Source organism: Mustela erminea, chromosome 3, assembly GCF_009829155.1.
Source record: "Mustela erminea isolate mMusErm1 chromosome 3, mMusErm1.Pri, whole genome shotgun sequence".
In the NCBI taxonomy this organism is placed as follows: domain Eukaryota; kingdom Metazoa; phylum Chordata; class Mammalia; order Carnivora; family Mustelidae; genus Mustela; species Mustela erminea.
This window is the reverse complement of record NC_045616.1, coordinates 144231426-144239805: the sequence shown is the minus strand read 5'-3', so window position 1 is coordinate 144239805 and position 8380 is coordinate 144231426. Positions and strand designations below refer to the sequence as shown.

At 33.1% G+C, this 8380-nt stretch overlaps 1 long non-coding RNA gene across 1 annotated transcript in view; it reads left to right on the top strand.

Annotated features, from left to right (window-relative positions):
• The first annotated feature begins 401 nt into the window (after positions 1-401).
• Positions 402-8380, top strand: part of LOC116587034 — a 165008-nt gene continuing 157029 nt past the window's right edge. Inside the window, exon 1 of the long non-coding RNA XR_004284271.1 lies at positions 402-460. This is a non-coding gene — a long non-coding RNA (uncharacterized LOC116587034). The remainder of the gene's footprint in view (positions 461-8380) is intronic.

Sequence of the window (8380 nt, the reverse complement as noted above, 5' to 3'; positions counted from 1 at the left end):
CAAGTGGGGGAAACATCAGCTCAAAAATCTGGAGGCAAGAAACATAGAAAAGCAAAACAAAGAGAGCACAAAATAAAAGGATAGAAAATAATCCAAATATGGGGCGGGGTGGGGGGGATCACAATAAAGGCAATGGGACTTAACTTTTCAATTCAAAATTGTATAGTCTCAAACTTTATAAAACAAACATATTTAGTCCTGTGCTATTTAAAGGGGACATATCTAAATATTATGTCACTTATTTGTTGAAAGTAAAATGAAAGAAAATGCTTCTTCAAACAAAAGCCAAAAGAATGTTAGATAGGAGTACCTGAGTGGTTCAGTCGTTAAGTATCTGCCTTCGTTTCAGGTCATTATCCTGGGGTCCTGGAATCCAGTTCTAAGTTGGGGCTCCCTGCTCAGTGGGGAGCCTGCTTCTCCCTCTCCCTCTGCCAGACAATAATATACACAAGACAAAAAAGTAAGTATGGTCACATGTAATGGCACATGATTCAGTAAACCAACAAATAAAACAGGTGTTGTAAGGATACTAAACCAATGAATAGTCATATAATGTTGGTAAGTCTATGTTTGGAAAACATACTTTGGGAAACAATAAATCATTAACAAATAAATCTGAGTATGTTCATAATATAAATAAAATTATACTTCTTTTACATCTTCTAAAGAAATAATAGGTTGTTTTCACAATAACTTATCATTTCTAATAACAAAAAAAATGACCAAGGAAATTTAAGTGTATGAATAAAGTATTCATTATTATAATATGTGGTTGTGAAATAAAATAAAGCTACATTTATTGAAGAGAATGAATGTCAAAAATGATGAGTAAAGAATATTTTAGGGATGCCTGGGTCACTCAGTTGGTTAAGCATCTGCCTTTGATTCAGGCCGTGATGCCTCCTGGGATCCAGTCCTGCATGGGACTCCTTTCTCAGTGGGGAAGCTGCTTCTCCCTCTCCTGCTCCGCACTGCTTGTGCTCTCTCACTCTGTGTCAAATAAATAAAATCTTTAAAAAACTTTTTTTTAGAAAAAAATGTATACCATTCCTTTATATAAACATTTGAAAGAATGGAACTAATGATTATGTGTTGTAAAATCTATTGTGTGGTGGGAAGAGAGTGTATCAGTGTGTAGCACAGTTGCTTTAATCTGTAAATGAAAAATATGTATTTATTTGGTTATTTCTCTTTTACCTAAATACTTCTAATATACTATATTTTATGTGTGTCATATTTTATAATTAAAACATTTAAAAATCAGGTTGATGTCATCATTAAAGTGTTAATTTTAATGTATCGATAAACATATTTGTCGAAGGAATGTAGCCATGAGCCATATTTTTCCAACATTGTGCCTATATCAAAATATTTTTACCAGTTAAGATATACTGAGGGTTTTGAAGGGACGGGGGGTGGGAGGTTGGGGTACCAGGTGGTGGGTATTATAGAGGGCACGGATTGCATGGAGCACGGGGTGTGGTGCAAAAATAATGAATACTGTTATGCTGGAAATAAAAATAAATAAATAAATAAATAAATTTAAAAAAAAAAAAAAGATATACTTCTGTAGTAAAAAAAAAACAAAACACTATAAATTCATTTTTATAGAAAATTAATTTCCCTTGATTTTGAGTCTGATGTGATATCATAAAAATGACATAGTGATATAATCAACCTATTTATTTAATAGTTTTTGACTTAGGAGTGTGCCTGGGTAGCTCAGTCCATTCGTTAGGGGTCTGACTCTTGATTTTGGGTCAGGTCATGATCTTAGGGTCGTAAGACTGAGCCCATCCTGGGCTCCATGCTGAATGTGGGTAGAACCTGCTTAAAATCTCTCTTCCTCTCTCCCTCCCCTTTCTCCCCCCACCACTTGTGTTCTCTCTGTCTCCCTAAACAATGAATTTTGGAACACTGAAAAAAAATTCAATTAAAATTTTTAAAAAATTGTTTTTGACTTACAAAAAAAAATAAAATGAGAAAATAGTAAACTAGCCATATATTAAGTAGCAGTGGGAACTTGGAGGGCATACATCAACTTTCAACTTCCAAAAGCCCAAAAGACTTCACAAAATCATATTTCTTTCAGATTATACAGTGAGTTTCAATCTTAAAGTATGTGACCCATCAAAAATAGGAACTGTGTATAAAGATGATATTCAAAAGAGAAATAATCAAATGAAAAAAGCATTAATATGAATATTTTCAATGTTTAATTCCACATGAAAGAATGAATGATAGCTCAAGATATTAACAGGTCATTTTAACTTTATATAATATTTAACTTTATATTTTAGACATATTACGTAAAAAGAGAATAAGCTTTAACATAAAATAAATATTTATATACATTTATCTATGATTTTACTGCATAATTTATAAAGTCATGTTGGTTGTAATCATGTGTATGTTGACAAACATAAGCTATTCATAATTTTGTACATTTCTTTAATCACATTATAATCACCTAAACAATGATTCTAAGTCAACTCAATAGACTTGTGATTTTTTTCTTTTAAAATTAATTCCAAACTATTTAGTGCATGCCTTCCATTAGCTTCACACTGTTCTGTGTGCTAGGGATACCCCAATAAAAAATAAATAAATATCTCAGGGCTCTTGAAGTTTACTTTTGGGAAAATCAATTTCTCAAGGTAACAACCTGTGAAGAAGATTTTCACAGATAATATGAAATTGTTCTCAGATTTCTTGATACTTTATATTCTTTATGATGCCAATAGCTGATAGAGAGCCAAGCTTCTTATGCACATGATGATCAGAGGGACAGGAATAGTTTGTAATGATAGAAAAATGATGGTTCTTTTATTTACAATACAGAACAGAAACTTCTGACACTTTAAACAATTGGAAAAATGTTTCTTAATGCTAATTTTACATAATTTATCTAGATTTAAAATACTGTTTAACATTTAATTATCCTGCATGGTAATGTTTTATCATTGAATATTATTTTGAATCAAATTTTATAATTTATATTTCTCTAAACTATATCAAGTGTATGTTAGATATTAGGTCAATTTATAAGTACATTTTTAGAGATAAATAATTTAGACATTTAACAAGAAGTAATTTAAATATGAGTCACTACAATGATTATTTCCTTTTAAAAAATTGGGAGGGATGGGGCGCCTGGGTGGCTCAGTGGGTTAAGCCGCTGCCTTCGGCTCGGGTCATGATCTCAGGGTCCTGGGATCGAGTCCCGCATCAGGCTCTCTGCTCGGCGGGGGGCCTGCTTCCTTCTCTCTCTCTCTCTGCCTGCCTCTCAGTGTACTTGTGGTTTCTCTCTGTCAAATAAATAAAAAAAATCTTTAAAATAAAAAAAATAAAATAAAATAAAAAATTGGGAGGGAGACAAACCATAAGTGACTCTTAATCTCACAAAACAAACTGAGGGTTGCTGGGGGGATGGGGTTTGGGAGAAGGGGGTGGGATTATGGACATTGGGGAGGGTATGTGCTTTGGTGAGTGCTGTGAAGTGTGTAAACCTGGTGATTCACAGACCTGTACCCCTGGGGATAAAAATATATGTTTATAAAAAATAAAAAATAAAAAAAAATACTTCAAATACATTCTTTTCAAACATTTAATGTGATCTTGGTTATTTCTTGGCAATTCTTCAATGAAATAATGACTATAAAATCACTTGTAAGGTACTGATTGAAAATGTGAATATTTTGGAAACTTGATGAGACAAATTAGATCTAAGAATTTTTAGTATAATACCTAACAATTTAGTATAATACCTACATATTAAATATATTTTATAGAGATACATAAGTACACAAAATGTATTAATATATATTTTCTGAGTATTGATAAAACAATTTAGCATAATACCTGTTTATAAAATAGTAAGGTCCTAAAGTTTTATTGTTGTTGTTGAAAAAAAGATTTTCATGTCCCAGATAATTGTTTTCTCAATTTTAAAAACATTTCTTGTCTAATTACCTCTGGAAATACATCAAACCACATGCGATTTAGCATATATCTAGAGGACATTTCTTTGAAATTATGTGTTGCAGAATCAGGGACAAATCCTAAAATGACAATTCACTCTAAGCTGTCTGCTGTATTACAGATATTATATGAGCAATTATAATGGAGTGAATTGAGTTGGCTTCAATAGTTCAAGAATAGTCTACTTATTTGATGTAATCACAATGATCATTCCATTCAGATGAGTGGATATATGCCCATGCATCTCATAACTTATTAAACCAAATCACTTGGCTTTCCTTAGTAAGCATTTCCAACTCTGGATTCTGGTCCCTAACCAAATTGTTTGGGACTGGAACCCTACAACCTGCTAAAATCAGTGTTAAATAAGGCTACGGTAATCCATCTGATTGCAGATGTAATAAATATGGAATTTCAGGGACTTAACCAATAGTTTCTCAACACTTTCAAAAATATTTCATGAATTACCTCTATATTTTCATTCTCTGAAAACTTGTCCTGTGCTTTATCATTATTCTTTCAAGTTCTGTTCAAGGTTTCTTTTATTATTATTATTATTATTTTAAGATTCTATTTATTTACTTAACAGAGAGAGAGATCACAAGGAGGCAGAGAGGCAGGCAGAGAGGGGAAAGCGGGCTCCCTGCTGAGAAGAGAGTCCAGATGTGGGGCTCAGGACCCTGAGATCATGACCTGAGCTGAAGGCAGAAGCTTAACCCACTGGGCCACCCAGGAGCCCCCTACTAGAGTTTTTAAAATGCAGGGTTGTAGTTACATTTCTAAAGCCTATTATGTATAGAGATGGCATGTCCTGTTTTATATATACACACAAATAGAGGAGCACACGGGTGACACCAAAAAAAGAATAAAATTACCAGACAAATGTTGAATTATGTACTTGCCACTTTGGAAATAAGGAGGAAATATCTGTTACTTAAACAGTCTAATTGGTCTGATGCTGAGTCTCTTGTCAGTGTTTGCATTTATCTGTGAGGTGCAGAGAAGAGGTTGTTAAAAATATAAAAACTGAATCATATGACTTTACCAATTACCACCAAAAAATGAATTTAATGAAAATAGTGTGTTTGTGAACTCAGATGTTGGATTTTTGTGGGTTGGGTGAGGTTTGGCTTGGAGGTAGACAAATATCATTGGGCTGTGAAGGAAAGTGAAAAATGTGGCTATATCCTGAAATCTCCTCTATCTTAAGACTATTAATGCATGTGTCAATGGTGAGGTAGTAAAGGAAGAAAAACGAGACAAAAGATAATTGATAGAGTAGGATCTCATAGGAAATAGAGGTAGTTAAGACATGAAGAGAATTTTTCTTCTTCCATTCATAATTGAATAAGGAGATAACAGAAAGAAATCTGGATTAGTAGTGAAATGAGATTTGAGATTATTTTCTGATAGTCTCAATTTTCTCTTTAATAAAGCAAAATATTTTTTCAAATTAAATACATTGTGTTGGAAAAGGTAGATCATATGTACAGTCTTTTATATTCACTCCGACGCATAAGAATGGATCTTGGGTTTGGAACTTTTCTTTAGCAGGAGATAAAGAGCCCACACAACCTGTGCTGGGTTTATCCCTTCTGTGGTAATGTCTTATTTCAGGCTCAAAATGTTCTTTTGTTCTTGAAGTTTGAGTCTCATATGGCAGCTGGACCAACACCACTATGGTATCTGCCCTCTGTGGGGTGGGAGGACTCTGTCTTTCTACTACAGCATAAGAGGGGCCACATAGGTTAATCGCCCTGTGTAAACTGTTAGGAGAGACTTATGGGTCATTAGGGAACCTAGACCACTATTGAACCTGATCTTTTTATGTAAACAAAGTGTTTTCAATCTATATTAGTATATATTAATTAATAAAATTAAGTAATAAAATATAATGGATGGCTCTTTAGAAACTCTGATAAAAAACTTAAACGCAGTATTATTATTTGAATTTTTAAATCGTATACAGGCATACCTCATTGTGCTTCCTTTTGTGTTTCACAGATCCTGTGTTTTTTGTTTTGGGTTTTTTCTTTTCTTTCTTTCTTTCTTTCTTTCTTTCTTTCTTTCTTTCTTTCTTTCTTTCTTTCTTTCTTTCTTTCTTTCTTTTTTTTTTTTTTCAATTGAGCGTTACAGCCCTGTGTTGAGCAAGTCTGTTAGCACCATTTCTCTAAGAGCTTTTGCTCACTTTGTGTCTCTTTGCCACATGTTGGTAATCCTTACAATATCTCAGACATTTTTGTTATTATATTTGTTGTGGTTGTCTGTGATCAAAGATCATTGATGGTGCTATTGTAATTGTTTGGGGGCACCATGAATCATACCCACACCCAGACTTAGTCAATAAATGTGTGTGTTCTTACTGTGCCACTCATTGGTCATTCCCATGTCTCTCCATATCTCCCCAGGCTTTCCTATACCCCGAGACACAACAGTATTGAAATTAGGCCAATTTGGGTGCCTGGGTGGCTCAGTGGGTTAAAGCCTCTGCCTTCGGCTCAGGTCATGATCCCAGGGTCCTGGGATCGAGCCCCGCATCAGGCTCTCTGCTCCTCGGGGAGCCTGCTTCCTCCTCTCTCTGCCTGCCTTTCTGCCTACTTGTGACCTTTGTCTGTCAAATAAATAAATAAAATCTAAAAAAAGAAAAAAAAGAAAGAAAAGAAAAGAAATTAGACCAATTAATAACCTTTCCCCCACTCCTTCCCTTCCTTTCCACTAACTTTTTCTGTTATCCCCACTTGCAGTTTCTTTTTGTATTCTCAAGAATATACTTATTTTATGTGCCTAGTTTAGCATTAAAATTTCAGCCTTTACTCTACAATATGTGCTTTTGTGTTTAACTTATTACCACACATCTCAGTGCCAATGCATCATAAATTTAGGTACGTATTTCTCTCATCAACTAGAAGTTTATCTTTCCTTCTTTAATCTCATTGTATATTTTAATATGTTAATGTACATTTTATACAACATTTCTATGTATTTAAAATAGTAACTGAAGGACTATCCATGTTTTAGTCTGACATGTTGCTAGAAATAAAAATGTTACTTTCCACAATGAGATTAAGGTATTTGTTTATCTTCGTATCATATAGGATGAAACTGGCATAGGTCAGAAATGGACTTTTAGAGGTTTTCTATTCATGGGTTGAAATATATGAGAGCATAAAATCCATTTTATCTGAGTTAATTACTGAAACTGTTTATCACCTTATCCCAGGAATCATACAAATTCTGTTTACAGTTATGTTAGGTAGCAAGAACTATCATATTTAATTTGACACAATGTGTTTGAACAGTCTGAAGTATGATTTCTATATATTTTTTTGTGAAGAAGTGTGTGTGTGTGTGTGTGTGTGTGTGTGTATTTGCACATATATGGGCTTTCTTGGGTCAATTTTGATACTGTATTCTGGATTCTATAACTAATGAATTATATTTAAGTAAATATTACATATTTATTTTCCAATTTAGTAGATTTATGACTGTTTTGTTTAAAAGGCTATTTTTTGCTTTTAATCTCCTTTTAAAATATGAACGGTTGTAATTTAAGTAGATGATTTATATTGGACATAAAAAGGGACAAAGAATTCAGCATGATTTTTTATATGATATAGCTAAGTGTAATAATTTTGATCAGGAGTTAATGGAATTCTATTTTCTTTTATTTTAATTTTTTTAAATAAATGAGTGTATTCTTTTTTTTTATTTCTTAAGATTTTATTTATTTATTTGACAGAGAGAGATCACAAGTAAGCAGAGAGGCAGGCAGAGAGAGAGGAAGGGAAGCAGGCTCCCTGCTGAGCAGAGAACCCAATGTGGGACTCGATCCCAGGACCCTGAGATCATGACCTGAGCCGAAGGCAGCGGCTTAACCCACTGAGCCACCCAGGCACCCCTGGAGTTCTATTTTCTAATTAAAATCAATATTATTAAAACTTCTCAACTTTTGCTAAAATATGTCAGTTTTGCTGAATTTTCTTCAGCAAATATAAGGACATCTATTATTACCAAATTATTGAATGGCATTTATTTTAATTATATTTATTTAATGGAAAAAATCATAGTCACTAAATTTGCCTTCAAATTCTATTAATAGTTTATACATTTTGAAACCTTATGAAATTTATATGATTATGCTAATAACATTTCTTTTTATAATTACTATGAAATATACAGAAATCATATTTGAATCATATAAATGATTATATAATATGATATGGACTTAATATCTATGTTCCACCAAAATTTACATTTTGAAACTTAATACCCATTGTGATGGTATTAAGAGGTGGGGTCTTTGGAAGGTAGTTAAGTTATGAGAGTGGAGCCTCATGCTTGGGATTAGTTCCTTTAGAAGAGGCAAAGATACATGAAAGTCAGCAAGATAACAAGAGGG